Here is a 12,850-nt window from a genome sequence, read left to right on the forward strand (position 1 = left end):
TGAATCCATCACCTCTCTTAAAATGAAAAATGTTTTAATTCAAAAGAACAAGAAGTACATGAGTTTCGAATTTATCCTTGAACTTAGCTTAATTATATTGATGTGGTGACAATGCGTCTTGTTTTCTGAATGTATGCTTGAACAATGCATATGTCTTTTGAAGTTGTTGTTTACGAATGTTAAATATGTTGGCTCTTGAAAGAATGATGACTAGGAGACATGTTATTTGATAATCTGAAAAATCATAAAAATGATTTTTGAAGCAAGAAAAAGCAGCAAAGAACAAAGCTTGCAGAAAAAAAAATAGGCGAAAAAAAATAGAAAGAAAAAGCAAGCAGAAAAAGCCAAAAGCTCTTAAAACCAAGAGGCAAGAGCAAAAAGCCAATAACTCTTAAAACCAAAAGGCAAGGGCAAATAAAAAGGATCCTAAGGCTTTGAGCATCAATGGATAGGAGGGCCTAAAGGAATAAAATCCTGGTCTAAGCGGCTAAACCAAGCTGTCCCTAACCATGTGCTTGTGGCGTGTAGGTGTCAAGTGAAAACTTGAGACTGAGCGGTTAAAGTCAAGGTCCAAAGCAAAAAAAGAGTGTGCTTAAGAACCCTGGACACCTCTAATTGGGGACTTTAGCAAAGCTGAGTCACAATTTGAAAAGGTTCACCCAATTATGTGTCTGTGGCATTTATGTATCCGGTGGTAATACTGGAAAACAAAGTGCTTAGGGCCACGGCCAAGACTTATAAGGTAGCTGTGTTCAAGAATCATCATACTGAACTAGAAGAATCAATAACACTATATGAACTTTGAGTTCCTATAGATGCCAATCATTCTGAACTTCAATGGATAAAGTGAGATACCAAAACTATTTAAGAGGCAAAAAGCTATAAGTCCCGCTCATATGATTGAAGCTCTGTTTCATTGATAGTTTGAAATTTATAGTATATTCTCTTCTTTTTACCCTATTTGATTTTCAGTTGCTTGGGGACAAGCAACAATTTAAGTTTGGTGTTGTGATGAGCGGATAATTTATACGCTTTTTGGCATTATTTTTAGTATGTTTTTAGTAGGATCTAGTTACTTTTAGGGATGTTTTCATTAGTTTTTATGTTAAATTTACATTTCTGGACTTTACTATGACTTTGTGTGTTTTTATGTGATTTCAGGTATTTTCTGGCTGAAATTGAGGGACTTGAGCAAAAATCAGATTCAGAGGTTGAAGAAGGACTGCTGATGCTGTTGGATTCTGACCTCCCTGCACTCAAAGTGGATTTTCTAGAGCTACAGAACTCGAAATGGCGCGCTTCTAATTGCGTTGGAAAGTAGACATCCAGGGCTTTCCAGCAATGTATAATAGTCCATACTTTTCCCAAGTTTAGACGACGAAAACTGGCGTTCAACGTCAGCTTTCTGCCCAATTCTAGCGTCCAGCGCCAGAAACAAGCTGCAAAGTGGAGTTCAACGCCCAAACTGGCACAAAAGCTGGCGTTCAACACCAAGAATGACCTCTCCACATGTAGACTTCAAGCTCAGCCCAAGCACACACCAAGTGGGCCCCGGAAGTGGATTTATGCATCAATTACATACTTCTGTAAACCCTAGTAGCTAGTTTATTATAAATAGGACTTTTTACTATTGTATTAGACATCCTGAGTTTTATCTTCGGATCATAGTAGTCTTGGTCACTCCGGTTCCCCTCTGGGGCCGAGACCAATAAACTCCATTATCACTTATGTATTTTCAACGGTAGAGTTTCTACACTCCATAGATTAAGGTGTGGAGCTCTGCTGTTCCTCAAAGATTAATGCAAAGTACTACTGTTTTCTATTCAATTCATCTTATTTCGCTTCCAAGATATTCATTCGCACTTCAACCTGAATGTGATGAACGTGACAATCATCATCATTCCCTATGAACGCGTGCCTGACAACCACTTCCGTTCTACATTAGATTGAATGAGTATCTCTTAGATCTCTTAATCAGAATCTTCGTGGTGTAAGCTAGAATGATGGCGGCATTCAAGAGAATCCGAAAAGTCTAAACCTTGTCTGTGGTATTCCGAGTAGGATTCAATGACTGAATGACTGTGACGAGCTTCAAACTCGTGATTGTTAGGCATAGTGACAGACGCAAAAGGATAGTAAATCCTATTCCAACATGATCGAGAACCGACAGATGAATAGCCGTGCCGTGACAGGGTGCGTTGACCATTTTCACTGAGAGGATAGGATGTAACCATTGACAAGGGTGATGCCTCCAGACGATTAGCCGTGCCGTGACAGGGCATTTGGATCATTTTCCCGAGAGAAGACCGAAAGTAGCCCTTGACAATGGTGACGCATTACATAAAGCCAGCCATGGAAAGGAGTAAGACTGATTGGATGAAGATAGCAGGAAAGCAGAGGTTCAGAGGAATGAAAGCATCTCTATTCGCTTATCTGAAATTCTCACCAAAGCTTTACATAAGTATTTCTATCCCTATTTTATTAATTATTTTCGAATACCCCATTACTATTTTATATCCGCCTGACTGAGATTTACAAGGTGACCATAGCTTGCTTCATACCAACAATCTCTGTGGGATTCGACCCTTACTCATGTAAGGTATTACTTGGACGACTCAGTGCACTTGCTGGTTAGTTGTGCGAAGTTGTGAACCATGGTATTGGCATCATATTTTTGGCGCCATTACCAGGGAAAGAAAGAGCGATGAATTTTACATAATCAAAGTGTGATCACAATTTTTGTGCACCAGTGGTGCTCAAAGCCTTTGGCATACTCTGTTGATTGCAATTGATCTCGACTCTAAATGTTTTGTCTCAAGGATTACTTGACACAGAAACACCACAAGCATGTGACTAAGAAAATAACTCTTTGAGCTTTTAATCATGTCTGACCTCCCTAGTCATTGATGCTCAGAGCCTTGGACCTTGCTTTTTACTTTTCTTTTGCTTCAAGGATTAAACTTTCATTAATTTAAGAGAAATCATAATAATTCTCTAAATTCCTGTTCCTTATACATCAACATCCTTTGATTCAAATTCAACTATGCACTGTTCATATCATGCATTCATAATTAATACCACCACATTTAAGTAAATAAGACTACTCTTAAAATTAACTCAATTTCTCATGCATTACATCCCCTTTTCTTCTTTCTTTTTGATTTCAAGCTCAGTGGGTAATACATGAGGCATCTTTCATAATTAAAGCAAATTAACAGAAAACTAAACTCGAATCTAGGAATCTAATTAATAAAGGATCATGCAACAAACAAGACAAAATAGCAGAAAATCGGAACATAACATAGTAAAAGCGGGAAGGAATATAGAATGAAAGGAACTCAACCACCTCAGTTATTCTAGCGGTCATTTTATTCTTCAGGTTGTGCTCCTCCATGAAGATGATTCGCCTCCCTCCGGTGCCATAAAATAAACAGAAAACCCATAAGCGAAGCGTCAACACCAAACTTAAAGGTTTGCTTGTCCTCAAGCAAAGAAGAACTGAAAACAAGAACAAATAGTAAGATGAAAGAAGAATAAAAGGATAAAAGAACAAGAGAGAATTAGGATTGGGAGAGAGAAAAAGAAAATTAAAACTGGACGGCGAACTAGTGTAATTGTGCGGCGTAGGTGACGCGTACGCGTACGGCACGCGTACGTGTGGGGCGCAAAAAATTTATAATGACGCGTGAGCATCAGGCAGGCGTCCGCGTGCCCATGATTTGTGCGAATCGCGTGAAGCCAGCCGCGCGCACGCACAACTCTCTGTTCGCATGGCTTGGGAACCCAGATTTTCCATACGACGCGTGCGAGTCATGCACGCACACGCGTGGATGGCCATTTTTGCAAATGACGCGCACGTGTCAGGACGCGTACGCGTGATCAAGTTTTGTGCTTCTAGCACACTTCCAGCCTGATGCACGGAAAACTTGTCTCTCAACAAATCTCCCTTCGGCAAGTGTACCGAATTGTCGTCAAGTAAAACTCACAATAGAGTGAGGTCGAATCCCACAGAGATTAACGGATTAAGCAATCAATGGTTGATTAATTATCCTAGTTAGACGAATCAGATTTGGATGATGGGCAGCAGGAATTGTAAATTGACAGAAAAGTAAAGAAAGCAATAAAGTGCAGAAAAGTAAAATGGCAAGAAAAGTAAATGTAAGAACTAAAAATAAAATGAACATTGGGATCAAGAGATATTGCAATCCTCCGGATCAAGTTCATTCTCATCTCTTCCTCAATCAATGCACTCATTGATCTCCTTGGCAATCTTAATTGATCGAATTACAATTCCTTGTAATTCAATCTCTCAAATCTTGATCAATAGCCAATTCCTTGGTCAATTGCTCATGAGAAGAGATGAAGTATGGTCACTGATTATACCACATGCATTTTCCAAATCAAGTATTGAGAGGATTATAGTCACATATCCATCCAAACCCAATTTGGTCCAGCATGAGAAAGCATTTCTAGCTTGATCTCTTCATTCCTCTTCCAAGGTTCAGAAGAGATCCAAGTATGAATAGTTTCTTTTCCAAGATCACTACCCAATTGGATAAAGATCGAAAGCTTTCAAGTAAAATCAAGAGAAAATATAGAAGAAGAATAATGAGAACTACAATTGATCCATTGAATCACAATAGAGCTCTCTAACCCAATGTAAAGAGTTAGTTGATCATTGCTCTACAAAAATAGAAAAGAAAGAAAGTGTAGAAGAGTAAAGATGAAGATAAAAACTGGAATTGAAAATTTAACATTCATAAATGAAAATTACAACTAAAAGAAAAACTACTACTAAGAAAAGAAAAGAAGAGAAAAGGAAGAAGAGTGGTTGAGGGGAGGGGTCCGAAGACCCACTCCCCTTGGAGTGTGCCAATTCACAGAAGTTCGAATTGGTCTTCACTCTCTCCCCCTTCCTTCAATTTTCGGAATTCCAGAATGACTTGAATGTAAAAACTAAGGCCTTTATATAGGCTCTCCTAAATTACAAAATGAAAATAAAAGCAAATTACAATAAAATGAAAATTCCTATTCTAGATGCTTCTTGTGGTCTTGATTGCTTGACAATTGTGGGCTTGCTTGCTTGAGCTTTGAAGTGGACATGAGAGAGAAGTGAGTTAAGTTGAGGCCCAGGTGCTAAAGTTAGTGCTAAAGTTAGCCACACTAATGCTACAGGTGTGGCGTTAGTGCTGAAGTTATTGTGCCTAACATTGCACTTGCTGCCCAATTGGTGTTTTTGGGGCTTAAAAGATGCCTCTTGTTTGTGCTCAAAGTTTATGCCCACTATAAAGTATTATATATCGTTGGAAAGCTCTGAATGTCAGCTTTCTAACGCAAATAGAATCACCTCAATTGGGCCTTTGTAGCTCAAATTATACTCCTTTGAAGTGGACATGGTCGCTGGCATATATGCCAACGTTACTGGAAATGTTGATTGCCAATAACGCTAGAGATTTTCATGTTTCTGAAGCTCAAACTTAGTGTCCATCCCATACTATTATATATTTTTGGAAAGCCCTGGATGTCTACTTTTCAATGCCTTTGGAAGCGCATCATTTGAAGCTCTACAACTCGAGTTATACTTCTTGGAAGGTGAAGAGGTCAGTTAGCAAAAATACAGGCTGATACCATGTCATCATTGCACTTTCGGGGCAGGTTTTCTCCCTCAAATTTAGTGTCAACTATGTAGTGCCATATATGCTTGGAAAGCTCTGGAATCCTACTTTCCAATGCCACTGGAATCACCTCATTTGGAGTTTTGTGGCTCAAGTTATGCATGTTTGAAGAAGGCATGGTCATGCTACCAGGTGGGACTTTTGCCCACGTTAACTACCACGTTAACTAAGTTAACGTGGGAGTTAACGTGGCTTATTGTGGCTTGTGTTGGCAACATTAGTGACAATGTTTGGTGTCACTAACGTTGTCGACAACTTCTTCTTCTTCACGTTAACTTCCACGTTAACTAGGTTAACGTGAGAGTTAACGTGGCTTCTTGGGGATAGTGTGTGTTCATCCCAACGTTAGTGACAATGTTTGGTGTCACTAACGTTGTCGACCACTTTGTTTCCTCACGTTAGCTTCCACGTTAACTAGGTTAACGTGGAAGTTAACGTGGCTTAATGTGACTTGGCCAACGTTAGTGATAATGTTGAATGTCACTAACGTTGGTTTCCCCCCTTTCTTCTTAACGTTAGAGGCCACGTTAACTAAGTTAACGTGGCAACTAACGTGCCCACTTATGAGCTTGGCCCAACGTTAGTGATAATGTTAAGTATCACTAACGTTGGCTCCATTTCCTTTCTTCAAAGTTAATGCCACTAACTTTTCTCACTAACGTTGGGGCTTTCCTTCCTTCCACGTTAGTGCCCACGTTAGTGTAACTAACGTAGCTACTAACGTGGCTTCTTCTCTTCTTTTGGCCTGAAATCAATCAAACAAAGTGCATCAAAGTCTTGCTCTTAATCATGGGATCATGCATCATCCAATTTATCATATAATTCATGCAAAATTCTCATGAAATCATTCAAAGTTCACAATGTTTGCTTGAATCAAGATGTAAGTGAATATCTACCCAAAACTAGCTTATTTCCTAAGAAAATGCATGAAACTACCTTAAAAACAGTAAAGAAAAGGTCAGTGAAACTGGCCAAAATGCCCTGGCACCACAACACCAAACTTAAAGCTTGCTTGTCCCTAAGCAAGTACTGGAACAAGAGAATGATGAATGGAATGCCAAGAGAAATGAGTCATTCTTGTGGAAGTCATGTCCCTGGTTTTATGGTGGTTTCATGCATAGCAACTTAGGTTCATTCCTGGCTTTCAGACCTTTATCATGTCCTAGAATACTTACTGTGATTGCATCCCATGAGACTTTTATTCATTGATCATTTGTTGTCATTTCAGGGCTTATTTGTGTTCTTTAAGCTAAGTGCTCTGTAAAGGGGCAACTCTTTAAAATAAGCTTTCAGCCAACACTCCCGAACCAGTTGGTTCAAGGTGCTAGGTGTTGAAGCACCCCTAAGGACTTACTTGCTCAAGTCTCTCCCCCATACATACACACCACAGGCATATGGTTTATTTATTTTCTTTTCTTGAGACCTTGGTGTCCAGCACCTCTTTGGGTTACTAAATGCTCTGTAGTGAGGGTTACTCTTGATAGTGGACTTTCAGCTGATAATCCCGGGTTAGTTAACCCAAGTTACCAAGTGATAAAGCACCCCAAAGAGCTTATTCATCCAAGTAGATCCCTTACACAGGAGCACCACAGACACATGCTTCAAGATTAAAACCATTGGTGCCTAGCCTTATTGCTTACTTTTTTTTTTTCTTTTATTCTTCCACTTTCATTGTTCTTTTCCTCTTTCTTATTAGGATCTTCTTATTTAGCTAGTCTCATGGGCTGTGTCTCATGCATAGTATTCATGACAGATAGTTGTCTTCCCACCCTTGTGGTTGAACCAACTTAGCTAACTTATGACCACACCACAAACTCATAAACTCATTCCATAGTATGAACTCTACTCTGGTCTTTTAAAAGCACTCATTCTCCTTTCATTTGATTCAAAAGGGACAAGCATACAAGTAAGCAAAGTAAGGATGCAATAATGACATTCAGACTAGAAAACACAGCCTTAATCAATAAAAAGTTTAAAAGACAGAATTGACATGCTTATTTACAGGGAACAAGCACACATACATACAAAGAACTTTAGAAGACAATCATGCAATTGAATGTACTGGAAATAAGTAAGAGGAGAAAGGAACTTTACCACCTTGTAGTTCATCTTTATTGTTGTTGCCCTTCTTCTCCTACTTTTCACCCTTCCCACACCAATTTAGACTAATTGCTTGTCTTCAAGCAGCAAATAAAACAGTGGTGGTGGGGTCTATGATGGGTCATGAATGTCTTACATACTGAAATGTAAGTGATGTATGTGGTTAAGCAAGTAAGAATTAAGGATAACACTGCAAGCCTAAGAAGCAAAGGCATTATGATTATACAAACAAGTGGTGTTGCTGGATACATTGCATAGAAAAATAAGTGGCACACCAAACTTAGTGTGACATTTTGGTGCACGAAATTGTGATGTCCAGGCTCGAACAATCCCTGGTAATGGCTCCAAAGCTTGGTGCTTTGATCTTAATTCATAATTGTCACAACTTCGATACAACTAACCAGCAAGTGCACTGGGTCGTCCAAGTAATACCTTACGTGAGTAAGGGTCGAATCCCACGGAGATTGTTGGTATGAAGCAAGCTATGGTCACCTTGTAAATCTCAGTCAGGCAGATATAAAGTGATAATGGTGTTTTCGAATAATAAATAATAGAATAGGGATAGAGGTACTTATGTAAATCATTGGTAGGAATTTCAGATAAGCGAATGGAGATGCTTTTTGTTCCTCTGAACCTCTGCTTTCCTGCTATCTTCATCCAATCAGTCTTACTCCTTTCCATGGCTGGCTTTATGCAAGGGCATCACCGTTGTCAGTGGCTACATCCCCTCCTCTCAGTGAATAATATGCTCACGCACCCTGTCACGGCACGGCTATTCATCTGTCGGTTCTCGATCATGCTGGAATAGGATTCACCCTCCTTTTGCGTCTGTCACTAACGCCAAGCACTCGCGAGTTTGAAGCTCGTCACAGTCATCCAATCATTGAATCCTACTCAGAATACCACAGACAAGGTTTAGACTTTCCGGATTCTCTTGAATGCCGCCATCATTCTAGCTTACGCCACGAAGATTCTGGTTAGGAGATCTAAGAGATACTCATTCTAGCTTAATTCATGTAGAACAGAAGTGTTTGTCAGGCACGCGTTCATAAGGGAGAAGGATGATGAGCGTCACACATAATCATCACCTTCATCACGTTCATGGGTGCGAATGGATATCTTAGAAGAGAAATAAGAAGAATTGAATAGAAAACAGTAGTACTTTGCATTAATCTTTGAGGAACAGCAGAGCTCCACACCTTAATCTATGGAGTGTAGAAACTCTACCGTTTGAAAATACATAAGTGAAGGTCCAGGCATGGCCGAGATGGCCAGCCCCCTAAAGCGTGATCAATAGTCTCCTAAGATGAACAATGGATTAAAACTGAGACCAAAGATTGTCAAAAAAGACTAGTAAAAGGTCCTATTTATAATAAGCTAGCTACTAGGGTTTACATGAGTAAGTAATTGATGCATAAATCCACTTCCTGGGCTCACTTGGTGTGTGTTTGGGCTTAGCTTGAGTGTTGCACGTGCAGAGGCCATTTGTGGAGTTGAACGCCAGTATTTGTGCCAGTTTGGGCGTTCAACTCTGGTTTTGGATCCTTTTCTGGCGCTGGACGCCAGATTTGGGCAGAAGGCTGGCGTTGAACGCCAGTTTACGTCGTCAATTCTTGGCCAAAGTATGGACTATTATATATTGCTGGAAAGCCCTGGATGTCGAATTTCCAACGCAATTGGAAGCGCGATATTTCGAGTTCTGTAGCTCCAGAAAATCCACTTTGAGTGCAGGGAGGTCAGAATCCAACAGCATCAGCAGTCCTTTTTCAACCTCTGAATCTGATTTCAGCTCAAGTCCCTCAATTTCAGCCAGAAAATACCTGAAATCACAGAAAAACACACAAACTCGTAGTAAAGTCTAGAAATGTGAATTTAACATAAAAACTAATGAAAACATCCCTAAAAGTAACTAGATCCTACTAAAAACATACTAAAAACAGTGTCAAAAAGCGTATAAATTATCCGCTCATCACAACACCAAACTTAAATTGTTGCTTGTCCCCAAGCAACTGAAAATAAAATAGGATAAAAAGAAGAGAATATACTATAAATTCCAAACTATCAATGAAACATAGCTGCAATCAAATGAGCGGGACTTATAACTTTTTGCCTCTTGAATAGTTTTGGCATCTCACTTTATCCATTGAGGTTTAGAATGATTGGCATCTATAGGAACTTCAGATTTCGGATAGTGTTATTGACTCTCCTAGTTCAGTATGATGATTCTTGAACACAGCTTCTTTATGAGTCTTGGCCGTGGCCCTAAGCACTTTGTTTTCCAGTATTACTACTGGATACATAAATGCCACAGACACATAATTGGGTGAACCTTTTCAGATTGTGACTCAGCTTTGCTAAAGTCCCCAATTAGAGGTGTCCAGGGTTCTTAAGCACACTCTTCTTTTGCTTTGGACCTTGACTTTAACCGCTCAGTCTCAAGTTTTTACTTGACACCTACACGCCACAAGCACATGGTTAGGGACAGCTTGGTTTAGCCGCTTAGACCAGGATTTTATTCCTTTAGGCCCTCCTATCCACTGATGCTCAAAGCCTTGGGATCCTTTTTATTTCCCTTGCCTTTTGGTTTTAAGGGTTATTGGCTTTTTGCTCTTGCCTCTTGGTTTTAAGAGCTTTGGCTTTTTCTGCTTGCTTTTTCTTTTTCTTTCTATTTTTTTTTCGCCTATTTTTTTTTTCTGCAAGCTTTGTTCTTTGCTGCTTTTTCTTGCTTCAAGAATCATTTTTATGATTTTTCAGATTATCAAATAACATGTCTCCTAGTCATCATTCTTTCAAGAGCCAACATATTTAACATTCTTAAACAACAACTTCAAAAGACATATGCACTGTTCAAGCATACATTCAGAAAACAAGAAGCATTGTCACCACATCAATATAATTAAACTAAGTTCAAGGATAAATTCGAAACTCATGTACTTCTTGTTCTTTTGAATTAAAATATTTTTCATTTAAGAGAGGTGATAGATTCATAGGACATTCATAACTTTAAGACAAAGTTACTAACTACTAATGATCATGTAATGAAGACACAAACACAGATAAGCACATAACATAGAAAACGAAAAGCAGAGAAAGTAAGAACAAGGAATGAATCCACCTTAGTGATGGTGGCGTTTCCTTCTTGAGGAACCAATGATGTCCTTGAGCTCTTCTATGTCTCTTCCTTGTCTTTGTTTCTCCTCCCTCATTGCTTTTTGATATTCTCTTATTTCATGGAGCATGATGGAGTGCTCTTGATGTTCCACCCTTAGTTGTCCCATATTGGAACTCAATTCTCCTAAGGAGGTGTTGTTTTTCTCCCAATAGTTTTGTGGAGGAAAGTGCATTTGAGGCATCTCAGGGATCTCATGGAAGTGAGCTTCTTGCGCCTCTTGAGCTCCATGACTGGGCTCTCTTGCTTGCTCCATCTTTTTCTTAGTGATGGGCTTGTCCTCTTTGATGAGGATATCTCCCTCTATGTCAATCCCAGCCGAATTGCATAGGTGGCAGATGAGGTGAGGAAAGGCTAACCTTGCCATGGTGGAGGACTTGTCAGCCACCTTGTAGAGTTCTTGAGGTATGATCTCATGAACTTCCACCTCTTCTCCAATCATGATGCTATGGATCATGATGGCCCGGTCTATAGTGACTTCAGACCGGTTGCTAGTGGGAATGATTGAGCATTGAATAAACTCCAACCATCCTCTAGCTATAGGCTTGAGGTCCAATCTTCTTAGTTGAACCGGCTTGCCTTTGGAGTCAACCTTCCATTGAGCTCCTTCTACACATATGTCCATAAGGACTTGGTCCAACCTTTGATCAAAGTTGACTCTCCTTGTGTAGGGGCGTGCGTTCTCTTCCATGTATGGCAAGTTGAACGCCAACCTCACATTCTCCGGACTAAAATCTAAGTATTTCCCCCGAACCATTGTAACATAGTTTTTTGGATCCGGGTTCTTACTTTGATCATGGTTCTTGGTGATCCATGCATTGGCATAGAACTCTTGAACCATTAGGATGCCGACTTGTTGGATGGGATTTGTTAGAACTTCCCAACCTCTTCTTTGAATTTCATGTCGGATCTCCGGATACTCATTTCTTTTGAGTTTAAAAGGGGCCTCAGGGATCACCTTCTTCTTAGCCACAACATCATAGAAGTTGTCTTGATGGGCTTTGGAGATGAACCTTTCCATCTCCCATGACTCGGATGTGGAAGCTTTTGTCTTCCCTTTCCCTCTTCTAGACGATTCTCCAGTCTTAGATGCCATTAATGGTAATGGAAAAACAAAAAAGCTATGCTTTTACCACACCAAACTTAGAATATTGCTCGCCCTCGAGCAATAAACAGAAGAATAGAAGAAGAAGAAGAAGAAATATGGAGAGGGAGAGGGAGATGTGGTTTCGGCCAAGAGGAGTGTAGAGGGGTGTGTTGTGTGAATTTGATGAAGAATAGAGGTCTTTATATAGGGAAGGGAGGGGGGTTAAGGTTCGGCCATATGGGTGGGTTTGGGTGGGAAATTGGTTTTGAATTTTGAAGGTAGGTGGAGTTTATGAGGTAGGTTTATTGGGAAGAGTGGGTGGATGTGAGTGGTGAAGGTTTAGTGGGGAAGAGAGATTGAGGTGATTGGTGAGGGGTTTTTAGGGAAGAGTGTTTATGGGGTTGTGTGAAAGAGAGTGGTGAGAAGAAGTGAGTGGAGGTAGGTGGGGATCCTGTGGGGTCCACAGATCCTGAGTGGATCCTGTGGGGTCCACAGATCCTAAGATGATCCTGTGGGGTCCACAGATCCTGAGGTGTCAAGGCATTTACATCCCTGCACCATTAGGCATGTAAAAATGCCTTTGTACCCAACTCTGGGCGTTCAGCGCCAGGTTGGTAGCCATTTTGGGCGTTCAATGCCCATCTGTGTGCCATTTCTGGCGTTGAACGCCAGAACCATGCCTGTTCTGGCGTTCAGCGCCCAGAAGCTGCCCATTTTGGGCGTTCAGCGCCAGAACCATGCTCTGTTCTGGCGCTGAACGCCAGACAGATGCTCCTCCAGGGTGTAATTTTTCTTTTGCTGTTTTTTATTCCGTTTTCA

The sequence above is a fragment of the Arachis hypogaea genome, chromosome 16, assembly GCF_003086295.3.
Source record: "Arachis hypogaea cultivar Tifrunner chromosome 16, arahy.Tifrunner.gnm2.J5K5, whole genome shotgun sequence".
Taxonomy (NCBI): Eukaryota; Viridiplantae; Streptophyta; class Magnoliopsida; order Fabales; family Fabaceae; genus Arachis; species Arachis hypogaea.